At 40.6% G+C, this 26,373-nt stretch overlaps 1 pseudogene; it reads left to right on the forward strand.

Moving 5' to 3' along the window:
- Positions 1-16,793, forward strand: part of LOC132365142 (vacuolar protein sorting-associated protein 72 homolog) — a 41,729-nt pseudogene extending 24,936 nt beyond the window's left edge.
- Positions 16,794-26,373: the final 9,580 nt, after the last annotated feature.

Genomic DNA, 26,373 nt, shown 5'->3' on the forward strand with positions numbered 1-26,373 from the left:
CCGCGGCATCAGCACGGACCCCAGAGACGGGCGCGAGCCACGGCATCAGCGTGGACCCGAGACTGGTAGGAAACGCTAAGGCTGCTGCTGCCGCCACCAAGAAGCCTGTGTGCGAGCACAGGTCACTCTCCACACTGCCCCTCCCGGGAGCCAGTGCAGCTCGCCACTGCCAGGCTCCCGTGATCCGGGGACAACTTCCCCGGGAGAACACATGGCGCGCCTCAGGCTGCTGCAATGTCACGAAGCCTCTGACGCCGCAGGCTCGCCCCGCATCCTCCGTACCGCTCCCTCCCCCGGCCTGAGTGAGCCAGAGCCCCCGAAGCAGCTGCTCCTTTAACCCCGTTCTGTCTGGGTGGGGAACGGATGCCCTCAGGCGACGTACATGCAGAGGCGGGTCCAAATCCAAAGCTGAACGCTGGGAGCTGTACGAACAAAGAAAAGAAAGGGAAATCTCCCCCAGCAGCCTCAGAAGCAGCAGATTAAAGCTCCACAAACAACTTGATGTGCCTGCATCTGTTGAATACCTGAATAGACAACGAATCATCCCAAATTCAAAAGGTGGACTTTAGGAGCAGGATATATTAATTTTCCCCTTTTCCTAGGGTTAGGTCCGTCCATTTTTTTTTTTTTTTTTTTTACTTAAAAAAATTTTTTTCCTAATATATGTTTTCTTAATAATTTTTTCTGTATTTTCTATTTTTAGAAATTAAAAAAATTTTTAATAAGTTTTTTCATATTTTTTATTTTAAAAAAATTAAAAAATTTTTTTCTTAATAAATTTTTTTCTTAAAAATTTTTTTCTTATTTTTTACTATAAAAAATTAATAAATCTATTTTTAAAAATTAAAAAAAATTTTTTTCTGAATACATTTACTCTTAATAATTTTTTTTCTTATTTTTTATTATAATAGCTTTATTTTATTTTATTTTATCCTCTTTTTTTCTTTCTATTTTTTTCTCCCTTATATTCTGAGCTGTGTGGATGAAAGGCTCTTGGTGCTCCAGCCAGGCATCAGGGCCGTGCCTCTGAGGTGGGAGAGCCAACTTCAGGACACTGGTCCACAAGAGACCTACCAGCTCCACGTAATACCAAATGGCAAAAATCTCTCAGAGATCTCCATCTCAACATCAAGACCCAGCTTCACTCAAAGACCAGCAAGCTACAGGGCTGGACACCCTATGCCAAACAACTAGCAAGACAGGAACACAGCCTCATCCATTAGCAGGGAGGCTGCCTAAAATCATAAGGCCACAGACACCCCAAAACACACCACCAGATGTGGACGTGCCCACCAGAAAGACAAGATTCAACCTCATCCACCAGAACACAGGCAATAGTCCCCTCCACCAGGAAGCCTACACAACCAACTGAACCAACCTTACCCACTGGGGGCAGACACCAAAAACAACGGGAACTACGAACCTGCAGCCTGTGAAAAGGAGACCCCAAACACAGTAAGATAAGCAAAATGAGACGACAGAAAAACACACAGCAGATGAAGGAGCAGGGTCAAAACACACCAGACCTAACAAATGAAGAGGAAATAGGTAGTCTACCTGAAAAAGAATTCAGAATAATGATAGTAAGGATGATCCAAAATCTTGGAAATAGAATAGACAAAATGCAAGAAACATTTAACAAGGACGTAGAAGAACTAAAGAGGAACCAAGCAACGATGAACAACACAATAAATGAAATTAAAAATACTCTAGATGGGATCAATAGCAGAATAACTGAGGCAGAAGAAAGGATAAGTGACCTGGAAGATAAAATAGTGGAAATAACTACTGCAGAGCAGAATAAAGAAAAAAGAATGAAAAGAACTGAGGACAGTCTCAGAGACCTCTGGGACAACATTAAACGCACCAACATTCGAATTATAGGGGTCCCAGAAGAAGAAGAGAAAAAGAAAGGGACTGAGAAAATATTTGAAGAGATTATAGTTGAAAACTTCCCTAATACGGGAAAGGAAATAGTTAATCAAGTCCAGGAAGCACAGAGAGTCCCATACAGGATAAACCCAAGGAGAAACACGCCAAGACACATATTAATCAAACTGTCAAAAATTAAATATAAAGAAAACATATTAAAAGCAACAAGGGAAAAACAACAAATAACACACAAGGGAATCCCCATAAGGTTAACATCTGATCTTTCAGCAGAAACTCTGCAAGCCAGAAGGGAGTGGCAGGATATATTTAAAGTGATGAAGGAGAAAAACCTACAACCAAGATTACTCTACCCAGCAAGGATCTCATTCAGATGTGATGGAGAAATTAAAACCTTTACAGACAAGCAAAAGCTGAGAGAGTTCAGCACCACCAAACCAGCTTTACAACAAATGCTAAAGGAACTTCTCTAGGCAAGAAACACAAGAGAAGGAAAACACCTACAATAACAAACCCAAAACATTTAAGAAAATGGGAATAGGAACATACATATCGATAATTACCTTGAATGTAAATGGATTAAATGCTCCCACCAAAAGACACAGACTGGCTGAATGGATACAAAAACAAGACCCATATATAGGCTGTCTACAAGAGACCCACTTCAGACCTAGAGACACATACAGACTGAAAGTGAGGGGATGGAAAAAGATATTCCATGCAAATGGAAATCAAAAGAAAGCTGGAGTAGCAATTCTCATATCAGACAAAATAGACTTTAAAATAAAGACTATTATAAGAGACAAAGAAGGACACTATATAATGATCAAGGGATCGATCCAAGAGGAAGGTATAACAATTGTAAATATTTATGCACCCAACATAGGAGCACCTCAATACATAAGGCAAATACTAACAGCCATAAAAGGGGAAATCGACAGTAACACAATCATAGTAGGGGACTTTAACACCCCACTTTCACCAATAGACAGATCATCCAAAATGAAAATAAATAAGGAAACACAAGCTTTAAATGATACATTAAACAAGATGGACTTAATTGATATTTATAGGACATTCCACCCAAAAACAACAGAATACACATTTTTCTCAAGTGCGCATGGAACATTCTCCAGGATAGATCATATCTTGGGTCACAAATCAAGCCTTGGTAAATTTAAGAAAATTGAAATCGTATCAAGTATCTTTACCGACCACAACGCTATGAGACTAGATATCAATTACAGGAAAAGATGTGTAAAAAATACAAACACATGGAGGCTACACAATACACTACTTAATAACGAAGTGATCACTGAAGAAATCAAAGGGGAAATCAAAAAATACCTAGAAACAAATGACAATGGAGACACGACGACCCAAAACCTATGGGACGCAGCAAAAGCAGTTCTAAGAGGGAAGTTTATAGCAATACAAGCCTACCTCAAGAAACAGGAAGCATCTCGAATAAACAACCTAACCTTGCACCTAAAGCAATTAGAGAAAGAAGAACAAAAAAACCCCAAAGCTAGCAGAAGGAAAGAAATCATAAAGATCAGGTCAGAAATAAATGAAAAAGAAATGAAGGAAACAATAGCAAAAATCAATAAAACTAAAAGCTGGTTCTTCGAGAAGATAAACAAAATTGATAAACCATTAGCCAGACTCATCAAGAGAAAAAGGGAGAAGACTCAAATCAATAGAATTAGAAATGAAAAAGGAGAAGTAACCACTGACACTGCAGAAATACAAAAGATCATGAGAGATTACTACAAGCAACTCTACGCCAATAAAATGGACAACCTGGAAGAAATGGACAGATTCTTAGAAATGCACAAACTGCCGAGACTGAACCAGGAAGAAATAGAAAATATGAACAGACCAATCACAAGCACTGAAATTGAAACTGTGATTAAAAACCTTCCAACAAACAAAAGCCCAGGACCAGATGGCTTCACAGGTGAATTCTATCAAACATTTAGAGAAGAGCTAACACCTATCCTTCTCAAACTCTTCGAAAATATTGCAGAGGGAGGAACACTCCCAAACTCATTCTACGAGGCCACCATCACCCTGATACCAAAACCAGACAAAGATGTCACAAAGAAAGAAAACTACAGGCCAATATCACTGATGAACATTGATGCAAAAATCCTCAACAAAATACTCGCAAACAGAATCCAACAGCACATTAAAAGGATCATACACCATGATCAAGTGGGGTTTATCCCAGGAATGCAAGGATTCTTCAATATACGTAAATCAATCAATGTGATACATCATATTAACAAATTGAAGGAGAAAAACCATATGATCATCTCAATAGATGCAGAGAAAGCTTTCGACAAAATTCAACACCCATTTATGATAAAAGCCCTGCAGAAAGTAGGCATAGAGGGAACTTTCCTCAACATAATAAAGGCCATATATGACAAACCCACAGCCAACATCGTCCTCAATGGTGAAAAACTGAAACCATTTCCACTAAGATCAGGAACAAGACAAGGTTGCCCACTCTCACCACTATTATTCAACATAGTTTTGGAAGTGTTAGCCACAGCAATCAGAAAAGAAAAAAAATAAAAGGAATTCAAATCGGAAAAGAAGAAGTAAAGCTGTCACTGTTTGCAGATGACATGATACTATACATAGAGAATCCTAAAGATGCTACCAGAAAACTACTAGAGCTAATCAATGAATTGGGTAAAGTAGCAGGATACAAAATTAATGCACAGAAATCTCTTGCATTTCTATACACTAATGACGAAAAATCTGAAAGTGAAATTAAGAAAACACTCCCGTTTACCATTGCAACAAAAAGAATAAAATATCTAGGAATAAACCTACCTAAGGAGACAAAAGACCTGTATGCAGAAAATTATAAGACACTGATGAAAGAAATTAAAGATGATACAAATAGATGGAAAGATATACCATGTTCCTGGATTGGAAGAATCAACATTGTGAAAATGACTCTACTACCCAAAGCAATCTACAGATTCAATGCAATCCCTATCAAACTACCACTGGCATTTTTCACAGAACTAGAACAAAAAATTTCACAATTTGTATGGAAACACAAAAGACCCCGAATAGCCAAAGCAATCTTGAGAACGAAAAATGGAGCTGGGGGAATCAGGCTCCCTGACTTCAGACTATATTACAAAGCTACAGTAATCAAGACAGTTTGGTACTGGCACAAAAACAGAAATATAGATCAATGGAACAGGATAGAAAGCCCAGAGATAAACCCACGCACATATGGTCACCTTATCTTTGATAAAGGAGGCAAGCATATACAGTGGAGAAAAGACAGCCTCTTCAATAAGTGGTGCTGGGAAAATTGGACAGATACATGTAAAAGTATGAAATTAGAACACTCCCTGACACCATGCACAAAAATAAACTCAAAATGGATTAAAGACCTAAGTGTAAGACCAGACACTATCAAACTCTTAGAGGAAAACATAGACAGAACACTCTATGACATACATCACAGCAAGATTCTTTTTGACCCAGCTCCCAGAGAAATGGAAATAAGAACACAAATAAACAAATGGGACCTAATGAAACTTAAAAGCTTTTGCACAGCAAAGGAAACCATAAACAAGACCAAAAGACAACCATCAGAATGGGAGAAAATATTTGCAAATGAAGCAACTGACAAAGGATTAATCTCCAAGATTTACAAGCAGCTCATGCAGCTCAATAACAAAAAAACGAACAACCCAATCCAAAAATGGGCAGAAGACCTAAATAGACATTTCTCCAAAGAAGATATACAGATGGCCTATAGACACATGAAAGAATGCTCAACATCATTAATCATTAGAGAAATGCAAATCAAAACTACAATGAGATATCATCTCACACCAGTCAGAATGGCCATCATCAAAAAATCTAGAAACAATAAATGCTGGAGAGGCTGTGGAGGAAAGGGAACTCTCTTGCACTGTTGGTGGGAATGTAAATTGATACAGCCACTATGGAGAACAGTATGGAGGTTCCTTAAAAAACTACAAATAGAACTACCATACGATCCAGCAATCCCACTACTGGGCATATACCCTGAGAAAACCATAGTTCAAAAAGAGTCATGTACCAAAATGTTCATTGCAGCTCTATTTACAATAGCCAGGACATGGAAGCAACCTAAATGTCCATCAACAGATGAATGGATAAAGAAGATGTGGCACATATATACAATGGAATATTACTCAGCCATAAAAAGAAATGAAATGGAGGTATTTGTAATGAGGTGGATGGAGTTAGAGTCTGTCATACAGAGTGAAGTAAGTCAGAAAGAGAAAAACAAATACAGTATGCTAACACATATATATGGAATCTAAGGGGAAAAAAAGCCATGAAGAACCTAGTGGCAAGACGGGAATAAAGACACAGACCTACTAGAGAATGGACTTGAGGATATGGGGAGGGGGTGGGGTGAGATGTGACAGGGTGAGAGAGTGTCATGGACATATATACACTACCAAATGTAAAATAGATAGCTAGTGGGAAGCAGCCGCATAGCACAGGGAGATCAGCTCGGTGCTTTGTGACCACCTAGAGGGGTGGGATGGGGAGGGTGGGAGGGAGGCAGATGCAAGAGGGAAGAGATATGGGAACATATTGTATATGTATAATTGATTAACTTTGTTATAAAGCAGAAGCTAACACACCATTGTAAGGCAATTATACTTCAATAAAGATGTTTAAAAAAAAAAATTGGTATAAGAATACAGATTTTCCTGTCTTGTTAAGTCTGTCCAAACTCAGTCAACAAAGGCCTAGACAATATAATGAATGACACTTTATACAAAAGAAGAATTGCCAAACAGGTAGGCACAGTGAAGCCATGATCATTACCTCTTTGAAAATTCTACCATGACCTCAATGTGCATTTTTATTAGCTTTATACACACTGTGTGACTTTCAGAATATTCCATAATCAATATTCTCTCCTTCAGCTCCCTGAGAAAATAGAGATATTCAAATCATGTCTCCATGAATATCTACGGAGAATAATCACAGTGTCTAAAATGCTTCTTGGGGAAAAAAGCATCCTCACAATTTCTGTAGGAACATAAATACTATGATGTCTCTGGCTGGTAATAGTTCATATGACAAAAATGGTCTCTAAGATGTCAACAAGTCAGCTCTTGATATCCAAACTGTTAGGGATTGCCTATTCAGATCTGTCTTCCAGAAGAAATAATAACTATAGCACTTTTCCTTCAATGATACTTCACAGTTTTCAAAATACTTTCATTGGTGGTGGTGTAGAAGGCATGGGAAATGTCTTGTAGGAGCTGGGTATTTTTAGCCTGAGAGTCAGATTATGGGTTCCTCCTCCACACAGTAAAAATTTGCTGTTCTGTGTTAGTCATTAAGGTATTATCTCTAAGCTCCAAACCTGTGCTTTGCTTTGTGATCCTGAAACTGGGGCTCTGCAAAACACATGTGGCTTTGTAAACTGACTGCATGTAGGCTCTGTCAATAGGGGGCACTAGAGGAAGACTGCAAGGTCCTTCCTGTTCCTGTGACTGTGACCCCAGCCATGCTTGTTCACCCAGGTAGGGGCAATTCCTTCCTAGGGCAGCATCGGAATCTAGTTTGCCATTTCTCTAGCACTTACAAAACATTCACTGTGCTCTTTTCAGAGATGCCAGTGCCACTTGGCTGGAGTGCCCTCCTCAGAAGTCTGGGTCCCAGCCACCAGGACCCTCCTCTGAACTCAGGGACACCAGGAACAGGTGAGCAGTGCCCCCTGCTCCAAGGCCTGAGCTTCAATTCCATGGAGCCCCTTTTCGAAGTCAGTTTTAATAATTTGAGTTTTAATAATTTCAGTCTCTTCTCTTTATTCCCTCAGTCCTAGGGACAGTAGCTGTTTCCCGAAGTTGTTACCTCCAAGATACCTTAGAGTTCTTTCTAACTTTTAGTCAGTTAACAAATATATTAAAATTTCTGTTTGAATAACTGGTGTCTTTTTTGCCTTCGGAGTAGCTTCTGACTGATACATGTTCCGCATTCAGGCCTCAGAGAAGTGTCTTGCTAACACTGATGTGACCTCAAATTCATGATGTAAAGATCAAATGGGGGTGCAGAAAAATAATTCTTTTGACTTTGTAAGATCCATTCACATGCTAGCAAGGAAAAGTTTGGATTGATGATAGAATGGATAAGAATGACAAAATCCTTTGAAAGTCTGTAGAACTGCAATGTTCAGGATTGGGCATACTGGGAAGAGGGTGAAAAAACTCAAGACAGGGTAACCTGTGTTGTCGCTTCTTTAGGAGCTTGCTCCCAGCTCTACGGTCACTGCTATGAGACTGACTGATTACTTTGTAAGTTCATGCTATAGCAAACTCTAAACTGTTGCATGCTGTAGAAATGTAAGGGCCAATCATTTTCAATAGTTGGAGAATTTTAGGCATCACCAAAAAAAGTTTATTGGGAGGAAGGGGAATTTTCCTGCACCCCTGAAAGTTGTCTAAAGGGTGGTAACCTACCATACCTATGTGTAAAATTGGCCCTGGTTTTCATGTTATTAAAGTTCATGAGGTTTTCATAGATTCTTATTTGTATTCATTTCTTTTCATTAATATTTAGAAAAATCTCTAATCACCCAGTAAATATGTGAATATGTTTAATTAATTAATTAATTAATTAATTAATTAATTAATGTCGTGCCGAGCGGCTTGTGGGATCTTGGTTCCCCGACCAGGGATTGAACCTGGGCTCCAGCAGTGAAAGCCCCGAGTCCTAACCACTGGACCACCAGGGAATTCCCATGAGTAATTTTTTTTTAACAATTATCAGTATAGAAGCATTTAGAATAAAAAAGTGCAATGGTCTTTTAATTGTCTCCCAACACCTATTATGTGTTGTATCTCCTTGAATCCTCTAACAACCATGAGAGACAAATACCGTTAGCCCCATTTTACAGATATGTGAATTGGCACTCAAAGATTTGTGCAAAGCAACCCAGATATAGATGGACAGTTCACAGCTATTTTCCTGACACTATTCCAGTTTATGACTGTTTTCCAGAGACATTATTTAAACACTCCCTTTTACTCACAAATATCCTGATTTGGATAATAAATTATATGGTCACCTGATCCAACTAGTAAGTGAAAGAGCTGGGATTTGAGCTCAACCAAGTCTTATGTGTTTTCCACTGCTGTACACTGCCTTAGAGCCTCCTAAACCAGTTAGAACTTGTTGAATTTCATGGTACAAGAAGTCTGCACCACTGGAATTGGAGCAGATATTCCAGGTATCAGCCTAAACTTCTTAGGAGGCTACAGAGAAATCAGATCTTTCTAGGCTATTATTTCTGAAAACTATGCAAATAACCTTAGAAGATACATCAATTAGCAGAAAACAAAACTCAGACTGGCTTAAGTAGAAAAGGAGACTTATTGGCTCATGTAATTGGAAGTTCAGGAGTTGGGTGAGTTTCACTATTGGTTGATTCAGTTCAGTGATATTATCAAAGACCTAGTTTTAGTGTTTTTTCTTCCCTCTTTCACTCTACTATCCAGTTCTAGCTTTATTCCATGACTGACTTTCTCTGTGGTTGTAAGGTGGCTGCCAGCAATCATCAAGGTGACATGTTTCCACTTTCACATCCGGATAGAGGAGAAGGTACCTTTACCCCTAACCAGTGAACAAAAACCTTGTTCTTTGCATTGTTTGGACTGAACTGAACCAATGACGGTGAATCGATGCTACGTACTGATTGGTTTACAGTTGGATTACTGATCATTCCTAAACCAATTGTCATGTCCATGTTGATGTGGAGGTGGAGTGGGATTATTCTGATTTGGGCATTAATCAGGACTCACTCACTTCTGTGACTGGGGATGAAATTTATGGCTCCCAAAGCCCATGAATGGTATGAGGAGCCCATGAACCTGGAAAGGGGGAGTGGATCCTGGTTAAGTTATCAGTGAATGTCCACTGGCTACCCAGCACCCAGGCATACCCTCATACCCTTCTTTCCATTCATCCTCTCAGAAACATCCATGTTTCCCCAGTAGAGACAACCCAAAGATTTGGTGCATTAGGTCCAAGTTTTGATTTTTTGGGTGATGTGGGGTCCACTCCATCACATCTGGGTGAAACGTCTCATAGTCTATTGGTATAAGACTATTGGTAATAATATGTTACCCATATACAACACAACCCATAGAAACCCCATGATGAAGAAAGAATAGGATAACTGGAAAAGTGAAGAATGAGAAACAACACATAATAGCCATTAGTCCACAATGATATCATTCCTGCTGGACAGAAATGGTGAGAACTGCATTCTAATAGTGAATTCTATGGAGGACCATGTTGGCTGCCCAGGGTCTTCTCTTTGGGAGGCTATCCCTTGTCCATTATTTTCCTTGGCTTTATCCGATAAGCAACATGGTATTGGGGTTAAAAGTAAAGGCTTTGGAGTCAGAATGCCTGGGTTCTAATAACTGGCTTTTCTACTTTCTAATTGTCTGAACTTGGGCAAATTTCTTAAACTCTTTGCGCTTCAGTGTCCTCAGATGCAAAATGAGGTTAATAATAGTCCTCGTCTTTTAGGATTAGTAAGCATGTAAAGAGGGAATGAATGCATGCAAAATGCTTAGAACATTGCTTCACATACATCAAGTGCTCAAGACATGTTATGATGATTTCAGGTGGGCCTTGGGGAGGATGATCTTTCTGAGGGTTTCTTTGACAATAGAGCTTCTTTCATTGTTTAGTGGACTTCTGGCCTAATTTCTTCTGGTAAGTTCCACAGTCAGATGTCTGCTAGTCAGAGATCAGATTCATAGTCCTTGAGCTTGGCAAGTATATTTTTTGAGCCTAGGTATTAGCTTATGTGTAACTGGGCATAATTTTCTATCCTATTTGTGCAGAAACAAAAGTATCTCAGATCATTTCACTAATGTGTATGACTACCTAGATCTTGTTTCTTTTCTTTCTCTTTTTTTTTTTTAATTTTTATTTATTTATTTATGGCTGTGGTGGGTCTTCGTTTCTGTGCGAGGGTTTTCTCTAGTTGTGGCAAGTGGGGGCCACTCCTCATCGCGGTGCGCGGGCCTCTCACTATCGCAGCCTCTCTTGTTGCGGAGCACAGGCTCCAGACGCGCAGGCTCAGTAATTGTGGCTCACGGGCCTAGTTGCTCCGCAGCACGTGGGATCCTCCCAGACCAGGGCTCAAACCCATGTCCCCTGCATCGGCAGGCAGATTCTCAACCACTGCGCCACCAGGGAAGCCCTCTTTTCTTTCTCTTGAACCAAACCTTCCACTAAGAGTACCCATTGTGAGCTATGTCCATGGTGGATATTTGCCAAACATTATGTCAACCATCAGGCAAAGCTGGAAGGGTAAACCCCCAGTCTCCAGTGCTCAGCCACTCTGCTCTACTGAGGTTGGTGTTGTCTTGGCTGACTGTACCTTTGTGGGCCTTATATCATCTTTATCTTTTCTTAGTCAGGTTGACAGAGGCAGTTCATAGACAAATGAATACCTCATGACAACATGTCAACCACCCACAAAATAGGCATCTGTTCTGTTCACGGCGTTATACCAGCCATCATCCCCTTCCATTGCCATGACTCCAACTCCAGCTCAAGTTTGAGCTGCTCTTTAAGACTTTTCTTTTATAAAGATCTATGGGGAGAAAATGTGAAGACAGACCTAGACATTTATAGAAAGGCTTTATTTTGTACCTATTTTCATGTATCACCCAGACAAAACATGAATTCTACTTTCCCCCATTTTCATATAAAACTACATACACCACACTGTACATGTAAAACAAATTTGGAAAGGAGCCTCAAGCTGGCCTCTGAAATTGTGTAAGCAATTATCACATTTTTGTGCGCAAATGCAGTAATTATATGTGTAATTTGGCAGCTGGGTTTGAAAATTTGGCCTTAAGTGGAACATAGACAGGAAAAATAAATGTTGGAAAATGCCAATATTTTATAAAGATTTTGAATCAAATAATGGTGAAATTATTGCAAGCCATCTTAATTTTTAATTATAATGATCATTACACAATATACAATAATTTTTTGAGGAAGAAAAGAACTATAGATCAATTGCCCATCTTTTTTGTCAAAAAAAATATGCCTCAATTCTTAGGGAAGATAATTGTATTTTTCAGAGGTTATGGTACATATTTGAAAGGCTTTTTTTTCTTATGAAGAAAAGATAGTGATTGCCTACTAGTTCGAGTTCTATGACATATTTTACTATAGGAAGAAAAGGACTCTTTGTACTGATTACTTTAGAGGAAAAGTAGTATTAACTTTGTGCTTTATTTGAGCTAGTAATCTAAAATTAGACAAAGCTTTCTTTTTAAGCATTTAAGTTTTGGAATATGAGATTATAGCCCAAATGAAGAGTAACTTAGATATCTTTGATCTAGATTTAAGTTGAAATTTTATAGTAAAATCATAGTTTTTATATTGTCATCGAGATTGAATCTAGTGCACATGGCTTTTTCATGTGGTTATGAGTGCTGGTGACTTGGAGATGATGTAAGGAAGACCCTGGAGCAATGTTATCTTCTGTGGTTAGTAGGGTAATGGAGAGGTTAACTCTGAAGGCTCTGGAGCCGGCCAACCTGGATTCCAGTCCTGGCTCTACCGCTCTGTTAGCCCTGTGACCTTGAGTCAGTTACTTAATCCTTAGCCTCTCCGCATCTTAGTCTTCTCACCTGGTAAAATGGGAGTTGTAACATGCCCACCAAATAGAGTCATCGCCAGGGCAGAAGGACATAGTCATACATGGTAGAGTGTCTGACACTGGTAAGCCTCAAACATGATAACCATTTTTGGTTTTGATCATCATTTGTGGCTCAGTGTTGAGCTCCAGTCATGACTAAGTGAGAAGGAAGGCTCTTCCAGCTCAGAAATGCAACATGAGGGCAAGAGACAGTCAGTGTATACAGAAAAGTCCATGGGAAATCCAGGTTCTCCATGGTGAGGCAATGTCCCCAACAGCATGATGAAGGAAGCCCACGGTGTGGGCAGAGCTCAGTTATGGGACTTTATTTCAACTCTGTAGCAAACTATTGAGAGTCTGCTAGGACTGTGCTAAACTAGGGGATAAAGGAAGATGAATAAAGTCTCTCTCTCAAGGAGCCTGCAATCTACAGAGGGAATGAGATAAGTGCCTGCATGACTATAATGCATGATGCAACACAGTCAGTGCCAGGGCAAATAAACAAACAAGATGCTCTGGGCATTAAAAAAAAAAAGGAGAGAGAACATGCAGGGAAGTTTTTTTCCCCTTCTTCTAAAATCATGCAAATCTTCTTAGAATAGGTTACTTTTGAGGCAGGTATTGAAGGTTGTGGAGATTTTGGTTAAGCAGACATAATAGGGCTGGTATGAATCCAGTGAGGAAAAGAACATAAACGAGGCAGAGAGGAGGGAAGAAGGGGGCACCCAAGAACACCTGGGACATCCAACATAGTGGGGGGTCATGGAAATAGACTGTTAAAGGAGGCTTGGCTGGATTTGGAGAGCCTTTGAATGATATGGTGAGAAGTTTGGCCTTAATTTAGTATCCAACAGGCAGCTCTGAAAGAGCAAGATCTTGAACAGATCTGATGTGCATCAGAGAATCACTTGAAGGTTTTGTTAAAACACATATTCCTGACCCCTTACCCAAAGATTCTGATTCAGTAAGTCTGGGATGGAGCCTCATAATTTGCATTTCCAATGATCTCACATGTCACACTGATGTGGTGGGTTCACAGAACACACTAAATAGCCCTGGCATAGGGCACATGGCCTTCCAAAATGTTTTATTTGCAGCTCCCTATTAGTAAAAAAAAATCCAGTATACATCCTCACTATATGTATATTTATTTATTTCCAAATTATAGACAAACTACTGTGTCAATACCTGTTATGCATATCATAAAGTCTATACCATTATAACCCAAAGAGGCTGAGCTCATGATGAAATATGCAATTATTGTTTTATTTTTATTTTCATTAGTAATGGTACAAAAGTCTTTTTGCTCTCACCGAGATTACTGTTAAATTTGAATATGCTTCACTGTTTTCTGAAACTTAAAATTTTTCTGATACAACCATTTAAATGTCTTTCTTAATTCACTTTTTTTCAGTACTTTGTTGTAGTGGTTTTTGCAATTGAGGACTATATCTCACAAAGGCACATAAATCCAAATGGAAAAATTTCCTTTATTGGCTGTTTTAAATAAATTCCATTCACCAGTTATGGAAAAGCTTTTGTTAAAATGTGGCTAGTAGGTTTCTATCTTCTCTGATGTCAATCAGTTGTTCTTGCAAAGAGATAAATAGGTTTTACCATTTTTCATTGTTATCAAAATTCCACTGAAATTCTTTGTTTGGAAGAGTTAAAACTGGTTACAAAAATCTTATTTCCAAGGTTTTAGAATGTGCTGATATGAGATTTTAAAAAATAGATGATATATTTACTAATATAGTTTTGTATCCAAATTACATAACAATGGACATCTTTCTATATATCCTTTTCCAATGTGCTCTGTCAGTAGCCTGAGTTTCTCTCTTTTCTTCTTTTTCAGAAGAAAAGGTAGTTCTTTCTTATTTACTATTGAAACATTACTTCAACCTTGAAGAGACAGATTGTGTTATTAATGTTATTGTTATTGTCATTTAAAAAATACTTGATAGGTAGCATGTTATTGATAGCCTGCTTGTCATCATAGAAAAGCTTAGCATGTCTGGAACACTTGTCTTTCTGTAAATATATGTTTTTAGCCCTTTTGAGTACTTTGCCATAAGCATATCTCTGCGTTGTAGAAAATATGTTCATGGTTACTTTCCATTTCAATTTGTTCCTAAAGCGTCAACCATATTTTAAAGATTAAAAAAAGTAAACTTAAATTAACCGCACTGATGGTGTTCTGTGCTTGCCTGTGTAGAGCAGGGTGAATGAATGTCACATATGATCTGCCTCAGTAATCTTAGCCAAAATCCTTTAAAACAGTTGGTAAAAGGAGTGGCCCCATTACTTACACAGCTTTACCATTAAAGAAGTAATTTACTGTTGAGAATATATCTCATGCCTATATTTTACTTTTGACGGTTTGAAAAAAGAAGAAATTCTTCATGTATTTTATTATTGAAACACAACCAAGCAAAAACCATATGCTGAGACTTGGTAAAATAGAAATAGGGATACTTTCATTATATATCAAACTCATAACACTGTGTAATTTGTCCCAATTCTTGATTTAAAAATAATTTCCAGGCTGCCGGCGGCCTGCAGGTAGTGGTGTGGGCTCTGAGCTCCGAGGACCATGCTGTGTGAGCAGTGGCTGGGGGAGGTGCAGGGGCCACGAGCGGTTGGAGTTTGGGGGGCTGGGCCCTCAGAAGACCTCAGGGCGCCAGCTCTCTGGGCTCTTGAGGGCAAGGGGGGAGGATGAACTCTACCGGATAGCTTATGGAGTTTCACAGAGGACTCAGGAGATGATGAGGACCAAGGGGACCAGTCAGACACAGAGGATGCAGTAGACTCTGACTTTGACGTGGAGAAGGGGACTGAACACTCCGGTGATGGAGAATAGCCGAGAAGGAGGCATGGAGCTGCCATCAAGGAGGATAAGAAGGGCTTCCCTGGTGGCGCAGTGGTTAAGAATCCGCCTGCCAATGGAGGGGACACGGGTTAGAACCCTGGTCCGGGAAGATCCCACATGTCGCGGAGCAACTAACCCCGTGTGCCACAACTACTGAGCCTGTGAGCCACAACTACTGAAGCCCGCACACCTAGAACCCGTGCTCCGCAACAAGAGAAGCCACCGCAGTGAGAAGCCCGCGCACCACAACGAAGAGTAGCCCCCGCTCGCCGCAACTAGAGAAAGCCCGCGGGCAGCAACGAAGACCCAAGGCAGCCAAAAAATAAATAAAATAAATAAATTTATTTAAAAAAGGGAGAATAAGGAGCCTCTCAGGAGCTTGAGTCCTCAAAATGTCAGCAGCACCTGGGCTGGTGGCGCTCAGAAAAGCCGAGAAGAGAAGGCACTTCTCCCGCCAGAACTACAGGACAGTGCCTCTGGCCGTGGGAAGCTCCTGTGTCCATCTACAGCTGTGCACACACCACATTCCTTCAGGTACAGGAGAAACAGGGCCGGTCACGGGGGCGAGAGAGGCCCCACTGGGAGTGGAAGAGCTGCTCGGGGAGGCCAAAGTCACAGAGGAGCTTGACTGACATTCACTGGAGACACATGAGTGGCCCGAGGCTGACGGAAGGAAGCAGGTTCCCAAGAGGCGGAAGTGCCCGGGGTCCATCGCCACCTCCCATTCAGTGACAGTGCCACTTGTTGGGGATCCAGGCCCTAAAGAAGAGGAAGTCGACGTAGAAGGACTTGATCCTGCTCCCACAACTTCTTCAGGGACTCCCGGTGCTGGCCCTGGGCCCATCATCCCTCCTGCTTGCGTTCCACGTGCCTTCATCACTTTTAGGGACACACACACATATACATATACACACCCATATATATATATATATACATATATATAGGATGAATTTCACTGTTAATGAAAATAAATGTAAATCTATGTTTTAAATGGCCTTCTGGATAGCTTTGAATTTTAGGGATGAGGGGACAGTTGAGGAATGGTTCCTCCAAGGGCGGTCCCCAAAGGTCCCTGTTGGAGAGGTCTGCCCAGTGACCGATCGCCCGGCCCTAAACCAGGACCCTGTTACAGACATCCGCCACGCCACTGCTCCAGCTTCAAGATCATCCCTGAGGCCTACAAAAAGTATATCACTGTCCGTGGGCTTCTGCCCACTGCCTCAGCCCTGGGAACCTGGTCCATCACCTCCTGAGCCCCTCTGAGGCTCTGGGCCCTGAGCCATGCGCCAGAAAATTGTCATCAAATGAAGCGATGTCTTGTTCTCAGAAACCTCTTTCCTGCTCTGACTTGGGGCTCTTAATGTCTCCCCCCACCCCCTCACCTTCCGCTTCTCCTGTCATCTCTGATTTTTGTCCAGCCCTTTCCTGTATTTCTTTCCCCATCTTTTCCCTTAGTTCCTACTGGTTTTGTTTGTGTTTTTTAATCTAATAAAATAGAAAGATGAAAAAACAAAATTTCAGCAATGTTTTCCATGCATCTTATCAAAATGGGTTCAGATTCCACTGAAATTCTTTAGAAGAGTTTTAATCTGGTTAAAAAGTCCTGTATTTTCTGACAAAGGTGTCCATGTTGGTTTGTACCATATCATTTTGTATGTATTATTTCAGCACTCACCAAAGCAAAAAAAAAAAAAAAAGATATCTGTAATTGCACATAGCCTTTTGTTTCTCACTGTTAAAAGGAAATTACATGTTTCCTGAAATTTTGTAAGACAGTGGATTGTGTAATGCCTAATTTAAACATCTTTCCAAAAATTGCAGCGGCTTGTCTCTTTGCTTCAGATGCTTATTTTAAAAAATGTCTTCTGAATTGTGACTGGTTCGAATTATCATTAGCTTTTACTTCAAAGCACAATTCTACATATGCATATCAAAGTCATTAACCAATATGTCAAGATATTATACACACACAATATACATATACACACACACATATATATACATATATATAGGATGAAGTTCACTGTTAATGAAAATAAATGTAAATCTATGTTTTAAATGGTCTTCTGGATAGCTTTGAATTTTTTTAGCCACTTTCTTGTCACTGATTTTATATTATAATGTGTTAGATGAAAAATCTGGGGGCTTCCCTGGTGGCTCAGTGGTTGAGAATCTGCCTGCTAATGCAGGGGACACGGGTTCGAGCCCTGGTCTGGGAAGATCCCACATGACGTGAAGCAACTGGTCCCGTGAGCCACAATTACCGAGCCTGCGTGTCTGGAGCCTGTGCTCTGCAACAAGAGAGGCCACGATAGTGAGAGGCCCGCGCACCGCGAGGAAGAGTGGCCCCCGCTTGCCACAACTAGAGAAAGCCCTCGCACAGAAACGAAGACCCAACACAGCCATAAATAAATTAAAAAAAAAAAAAATCTGTACTGGGGTAAATGTGTTACTGCTGCCATTTTCTTGTTCATTTGAGCTTGCAAAACTGGTATTCTTGTCCATAGATGGCTTCTTTGCAGGAATTTTTAAGCCAGGTGTCCATTTCCCAGAGTTAGCTAAAACTCAGTTATATAGTTTGTAACCTCACTGTTACCTGGATATACCTAAACTGTAAAGCACTAAATATACAAGAGCGGCAACAGGGTCCTGGTCATCTGCTCTGTGTTTAGGTGTCTCATGTATGTTATTTGCCCTTGACATTCTTACATATAGACCAGGGGAAGACAGCAGTATGAGTCTATGTATATGAAATGTAATAAAGCTTATATAATTTTTTATTTTTAAAATCTATATATATTATATATATACACATACATACACACACATAATAAATATATGTTTCTGCAAACCCCCAAACTCATCTTGTTCATTACCTGGATCTGCGCACTCCCACTTTGGAGACCACTGTCTGGGAGAATGAATCAGTTGGTGGAAGTACAGACAGGCTACAGCAGAGGGAGATGGGAGGCTAGGATAAGAGACAAATGCAGTTTTCCAGGAACACCTAAGAAATAAAAGCCATGTCTGATCTCAAGGAGCTTTCAATGACATAAAGAGATGGAACATAGTCTCACGACGCAATTCCAGGACAGTTACAAAGCAGAGAATCACTGCTTTGGACAGGACTGTGAATTCAGGAGTATAAGGAAGGAAGGAGCCTTGCTTTCCCCTGGAGTCCTTGCTTCCTGATGCATGAACTCGTAACAGAGGGATTCATTGCCGTTGACTATGTCAGCTTCCTCCAGGCAAATAACTCTGAGGGGAACATACAGTAGTTAAGTCCCAAACATTTTAGTATGAATGAGTTTTAAGATATTTTCACACTTTTCAGGGTTGTTGTGAGGACCGAATGTCCACCACCATGCCTGGCACATCGTATGCACTCAGTAATGAGTAGTCATTATTAATGCAGGATCAGCATGAGGGGCTTGGATGTGGGGAGGGGACGTCCCCGTGCATGTCTATGAGGGGGTGTGTGGTGGATACAGACAGGCTGAATCTACTTTAGGATATTATGTAGTTGTGTGAGAATGGGTAAAATGCATAAAGTACACCTTAGGTATGTATGTGCCCCATCTAGGGGCATTGAAAAAAAATGATTAGTATTATTATGGAAATGGTGATATCAGAAGTGAGCCTAAGTGGAGGAAGGGAGTTTTGGAAGTTAAGTTTTGAGTTGAGAGGTAGCCAGTGAGATTTGGTGAAATTAGGAGAGGAAGAAGAATAGGAAAACTTCCAGATGGGACTTTTAACATCAAAAGGCAGGTCACGTATAAAAACCTGAACTTCTCTAGTTTCTGTGTTTTTGGAGCTAAATTCCACACTTGCAAACAAACTTCTCATTTTTTTATTTTCTAAACTTTTATTAAATGCCTATAGGTGCTAGGCACTGTCCTAGCTACTGGGAATACTGCATCAAACAAAAGAAACCAAGTCAGTGATCTCATGCGGTTTCCATTTCACAGTGGGAGATAGACGTAAAGATAGCTGACTACAAGCAGTGAAGAGAAATATAGCAGGATCAGGGTTTGGAGTATAGCTCTGTGTGTGTGTGTGTGTGCGCGCGCGAGTGTGTGTATGCATATCTTAGATTCCCTAGGACACAGAGCCTGAGACAAAGCTTACATCCTAATACTTTTGGGAGGTGCAATCTCAGAGCAGTAAAGGTGAGGGAGAAAGGAATGCAAAGCAGAGCAATCAGGAAAACAAGTAAAAGGTGGTGCATTTTTGAACTGGTCACAGCCTCAGAAGAAACAGGTGGGTCACTCAGGACATTCCCAGAGAGTCGATATGGAGCTTCATACTTGGGGGAACAAACGAGAGAAGGAGAGCAACTTATGTTGATTTCCTTCTATTTCTGGTCTCTCAATGATCAAATTCACTTCTGGTTTGTGTTATCTGGCCTCTCTGGGCAGCTACTGGGGTGGCTGGAACCTTCATGGGTCCAGCTGGGTTGACCCCGGATTCAGGAGCTGCCGAGGGCTGACTCTCTCCCAGAAGGAAGAGTTGAATCAGCCAGCAAAGGTAAGAGATGACATCAGGGTTCTGATCACATGCACTGCATTTACTGGGGCTCCTCTACCTGGGAAGCAGGGCAAACTGGTGATACCTGGGGACAGGTGGAACAGAACAAATCTGCAGAGGCACATAAATTGGATCCAGTCCATGAGCTCTTTTATGTATGATGGCCAAACCTCCCCAATAAGGTACTGTTTGAGCAGAGTTCTGAAGCAACTGAGAGAGCCGACCACATGGATATCTTGCAGAAATTGATTCTAGGCAGAGGGCATATCAAGTGCAAAGACCTTCTTCAGGCAAGAGCAGAAGGTGAAGGGCAGGAGGAAGCCAGACTGGCTAGACGTGAATAATTGAGGGTCAATTGTGGGGATGAGCTCAGAAAGGCAGCGGAGGGTTTTCTAAACCTTGGTCGGTCTTTGTCTTTTAGTCTCAGTGAGATGGAAGCCAAGGAGTGACGGGATGTGACTTACATTTTTAAAGGATCTTCTGCTTTCTGGTGGAGAATAGATTATAGAGGGGTGAAGGAGGAAGCTGGAAAACCAGCTTGGAGACGCTTACATCAGGCGGCGACTGTGGAGGTGCTGAGATGCTGGATTCCAGTTATGTTAACTTAGGACTGTCAGGGTTTGCTCAGGGTTGAATGTGGGGTGTCAAAGAAAGAGAAATCAAGGATGATTCTAAGAGTTTTGGCCTGAGCAACTGGAAAAGAGAATGAGTCTCACAAAGACCAAGTTCATTTCTTTTGGTGGGACTTACCTATTTTGCCAATAAGAAGCTGTCTCTGACAAACGTATGGATACCAAGGGGGGAAGGGAGGGTGGGATGAATTGGTAGATTGGGATTGACATATTATACTACTATCTATAAAATAGATAACTAATGAGAACCTACTGTATAGCACAGGGAATTCTATTCAATGCTCTGTGGTGACCTAAATGGGAAGGAAATCCAAAAAAGAGGGGATATATGTATGCGTATAACTGATTCACTTTGCTGTAACACAACATTGTACAGCAACTATACTCCAATAAAAATTAATAAAAAAAAAGAAGCTGTCCCTGAGCAGGATCCTCCATTGTAAAATATTGCAAGTCGAGTTCACCGATAATGCATAATATGTTCAACTAATTTATATATTTTAGATTCATTCCGTATAAGTAGATTGAAATTTAAAATTTCCATCATGTATTAAGTCTGGTTATAGTGTCTCTATTAAGGAAAAAAGGCTTAATTAGCCCTAGAAGTAATAAGTTGCCTAAGTGGCGTGCTCGCCTGCGTTGGGGGAGGAGAAGTGGTGAAATGTACTTATTTTTAGTATTCCTCCAATGAAAGGCAGGCTGGAACTCCCCATACAATGTTTCAGATTGCTGTTGCATGTTGTCATGTCGGTTTCATTGTTATTGATGCTCAACTCTCTGAGAATATCTCTGGCTCATGCAGAAGGTCCTGAAATATTTCAATGATTTATGAAACAAAGAGGTTTCCTCAATGTCTGTGAAGTAACGCTGATGGCTTTAGCGAATGCAGGAGTAAGCATTTATTACAGCACCGGCAATGCAGTTACCTGGCTGCTTTCTGTTCCATTAACAAGTTGTGAAAAAGTCTTGATGGAGCTTTTAGCCATAAAACATCTTAGAGTGTTATCTGTTTTTCGAAGATTAATTCCATCTGAAATAGTGAAGCAAATGATAAACAGCTTAAAGGAGACCAGAGAAATAGATCATGTTACAGTTGAGGGCAATAATATCGTTCCTCACTTCAGAAAACTTTTCAGGAGAGAGAAATCTGATAAGAAAAATAGGTTGAGCCATGTTTATTGGACGAAACCCGTTAGGCTATTCCTGCCAAGGTGTGTTAAAGGGGAGGGAATAAATAGTTACAGGTAAAAAAAGAAAGAAAAGATGTAGAAAATTTTGTTTAAAAGATATTTTTCGTTCATACAATTATTTGAACACCCCCATACTCTACATATTTATTTATTTATTTATTTTCAACGTGTGGTTTCTGAACAGATTGGGCTCAAACCCAAATGAGTCCTGGGGCCTAGCACAGAAGCATTCAGATGAGGTCTAGTTGGCAGAAGTTTTACTTGGGACAAAGATTTTAGTTGAAAAGGAGGAAATGTGTTCTAAATTCTTATTGATAGAGGTCAAAGCACATTGCTGTTGGCAATGCCAAGAAGAAGGTAGGACCACATCTGTAACTCACCACTACTGAGCAGGAGAAACTGATCCAGGTTTTGGTGCAGCTCAAGACACACTCTGAATGATTAGCAAACACTGAGGACCCAGCTTTTGCCCAGTGGAAAGACACACTTGATGACAAATAACTCTCCTTAGAGTTTTAGACAGGCGCAGAGAATGATATGCTATTTACCCAGGAGGTAGTAGCATATGACATTTACCACCCCAAGGAGATACTGCAGATGGAAAATATGATCAATTCCTGAGGAGTCTTCAGACTACAGATGATACACTCATGGAAGTTTCAGTGCTTCTGCAACATCCCAGAATCTGTGGACTTTGATGTCATTCACTAGTCATCCTTTGATTATGAGCCTGATGTGCCATTCTTTACACCTTAACATAATATCTTTTATGTTCCAGTTTCAGGGAAACCTGAGATAATAAAGTAGTCATGCATTTATTTATTCATTTAGTCAACATTTATTCAGCACCCGTTTGTAGGGGATTAGGCTAGGCAGTGATTAATAAGAAATGAAAGGCATTTTTTTCTTATAAAGATTGCTATTATCTGGTAAATAATAATAGTAATTATTACTATGCTTCCCCAGGCTACATAAATCCTTGTTGAAATGGGATGACTTTAACAGTAGCAACACAGATTTCTCTGACTCTCATCTATAATTGCAGGACCTCTGCTTCTGGAAAAGAGTCCAGCATTTATTGCTGGGAGTCCCACATGGTTTCTGCTGGGTACCACATATGGCCCCCATTTTTTCCCCCTGCTGCTCTGGCTTCCTTCTGTGTAGGCCTCCAATCATGGGGCACTTCCCTGCCTCTGGGGCCCGGGGCTGAGCTGCTTTCCATGGGATCTACCTCTTCTTCTGAGCACCACTGCTGCAGATGTGTGGGATTCCTTTGGTGGCAACTGTGCATAGCGCTTTTTGGAGTTCTCAGGATGCCAGAGCCACACTGTATTCCTGGCAGAAGTAGATAATATATGTCTCTCCCAGTTTTGGGTCACATGATGAAGCAGGGCTATTTGTGCCAACTGTCTTACAGAGCTCTACTGCCCCAGTTCTTCCTGTTTTTATGCATAGCTTCTCCTTCATGATTCTTCCTCTGTCCTCTCTCCTTCTCTCCATCCCCCATTGCCACAAAGTTCACTGGGGCTGGGGGTGGAGGTCAGTGAGGGCAGGGTGGGCAAATCCAAGCGACACTTCGTAACTCAGAATCGTGCCCTCTTCCAGTAAACACTGTTATTAGACACGCTTTTATATCTGATGCCTTTTCCCCATAGGGTAGGATTCTCTTAGTTCTTGTTGTAAATAGACTTGTGGTTGGCCCGGTTTATCAGGCCTGTGGGCACGCTCAAACATCATAGGCTGAAGTCTGTTGATCATTTACATTTGAATCTCATCACAAAGCATTTTCAGAGACAGTGTCTCATTGTCCTCACCACAGCCCAGGGTCATACAGCTTTGACGTTCCGGGCAATCTCCATAGTGTAGCATCCAGATCTCTTTAGTCTCTGGCCTCCACATAGCTCTGTTAATTTCCTCTCTTCACCTCTCCATCTCTCCACGTGAAAGCTATGTGCCAGTTATAGAGGGAGAATCACGTGCAATTTTCTGAATTCTCCACTCTCCCTTTTACCTTTGTGACTTTACAATGTGTCTTCCATTGGGTTCCCTGGAAACAGGCTCTGAGATGGAGAACTGCATAGGGAGTGCTCTTGGGAGATTCACTCACAAAGAAGTGAGGAAGGCAGGATCGGGCATCGGGAGAAGCTGATGTGCAGTGTGGTTGCAACTAAGCTTTCAGACAGTCCTACAGAGAATGTAACCCTGGGCAAGACAGTTCTCTGAGGCTGAGGGCAATTGCCAGTGAGGAACGAAGATGTGAGCAGCCAGCATTTGATATTACCAGCAACTGCGGGAATGGGTGAGTCAGCCCTGAAGAAGGGCACAGGTGGAATACCAAAGTATCCATTATACATATTTTCCTTCCACTTTAGTGTTCTTACCCAGCTTAATTGCTCAAAATCATGCCATATTTTAGTTTCTTTTATATTTAAATCATTTTTTGTCTTATACAGCTAATTTTTCTTGGAGTTTCTAATTGATATTTTGCCCCTCCCCACCATGACAAAATAAACATATGTTTTAATCTAACTGCTAAGCTCAACTTGCTTCTCTATTTAAAAATGAGTGGGGACTTTCCTGGTGGCTCAGTGGTTAAGAATCCACCTGCCAATGCAGGGGACATGGGTTCGAGCCTTGGTCCGGGAAGATCCCACATGCCGCGGAGCAACTAAGCCTGTGCACCACAACTACTGAACCTGAGCTCTAGAGCCCGCGAGCCACAACTACTGAGCCTGCATGCTGCAACTACTGAAGCCCGCGTGCCTAGAGCCTGTGCTCTGCAACAGGAGAAGCCAGGCAATGAGAAGCCCGTGCGCCACAGCAAAGAGTAGGCCCTGCTCGCTGCAACTGGAGAAAGCCCGCACGCAGCAACGAAGACCCAACACAGCCAAAAATAAATAAAATTAAAAAAAAAAAAGAGTGGAATGGTATTGACAAAGGAATGGATAAAGAAGATGTGGTACATATATACAATGGAATATTACTCAGCCTTAAAATGAACAAAATAATGCCATTTGCAGCAACATGGATGGACCTAAAGATGATCATACTAAGTGAAGTAAGTCAGACAAAGACAAATATATGATATCACTCTTATGTGGAATCTAATTTTAAAAAATGATACAAATGAACTTATTTACAAAACAGAAACAGACACATATTTCTAAGACAAACTTATGGTTACCAAAGGGGAAACATGGGGGGAGAGGGATAAATTAGGACCTTTGAATTAACATATACACACTGCTATATATAAAACAGATAACCAACAAGGACCTACTGTATAACACAGAGAACTCAATATTCTGTAATAACCTATATGGGTAAAGAATCTGAAAAAGAATGAATATATGTATATGTATAACTGAATCACTTTGCTGTACACCTGAAACTAACACAACATTGTAAATCAACTATACTCCAATAAAATTTTTTTAAAAAATGAATGGAATGGGATACACTTTTTTCTTTTTTTAAAAAAATTAAAAAAAATTTTATTTATTTATTTGGCTTAGTCAGGTCTTAGTTGCGTCACACAGGATCTTTGTTGTCGCATGCGGGCTCTTTGTTGTGGCATGTGGGATCTTTTAGTTGCAGCATGTGGGATCTAGTTCCCTGAACAGGAATGAAACCTGGGGCCCCTGCATTGGGAGCTTGGAGTCTTAGCCACTGGACCACCAGGGAAATCCCTACACTTTTTTCTTAGACATAATTTTCTTGGATTCCCTCACCTCCCATTCTATTTTGGAACAATTGTTTCCTAGTTCTGTTGCACAGCTCTCCTCCTGGGACATGTTTTCATTGAACTCCTGCTTTAGAAATAATATTTCTTTTTTTTGGCCATGCCACGCAGCATGCGGGATCTTCCCCGACCAGGGATTGAACCCGTGCCCCCCGTATTGGGAGTGCGGAGTCTTAACCACTGGACTGCCAGGGAAGTCCTAGAAATAATATTTCTTAGATTCCATGTCTTCCTCATATTTCTGTTTACAGCCTCAAGTTACTTTTCACAAAGGATTAGTGGAGATAAACTTTTTGTCTAAAAATGCAGGATTTTGCTATGAAATAGAATTTTTGGTTCAAAATAATTTCTACTCATAACTTTAAAGGATAATTCCATCATCTTCTAGCAGCTAATGTTGCTGATGAGAAATCTGATGTCTCTATGATTCTCCTTCCTTCGCAGGTAACCTGTTCTTCTTTGGTGGCCAAATTTGGATCTTTGTATTATTTTCAGTAGTCTGAAATCTCATTAAGGTATCACTAAGAATGAGTCTTCCTAAGTTCATCCTGTTTTAGGCACTTTGTGGTTGCCTTCAATATCATAGGCTCTGTCTTTTCTCAGCTCAGGAAATTTGTCTCCAACTATTTTTTCACTTCATTTTCTTAGTTTCTTCTTGTATCTTGTTCATGAATCTCTTCAATTGAGCCCCCCATATATTTTCGATTTCTTTGTAATTCTCCTCAGTGTTTTGAGAGATCTACTCTTCTTTTTTTTCATCTTTTCTGTCAAATTTATTATGACAATTGTAGTTTTAA

The sequence above is a fragment of the Balaenoptera ricei genome, chromosome 4 (assembly GCF_028023285.1).
Source record: "Balaenoptera ricei isolate mBalRic1 chromosome 4, mBalRic1.hap2, whole genome shotgun sequence".
Classification (NCBI taxonomy): Eukaryota; Metazoa; Chordata; class Mammalia; order Artiodactyla; family Balaenopteridae; genus Balaenoptera; species Balaenoptera ricei.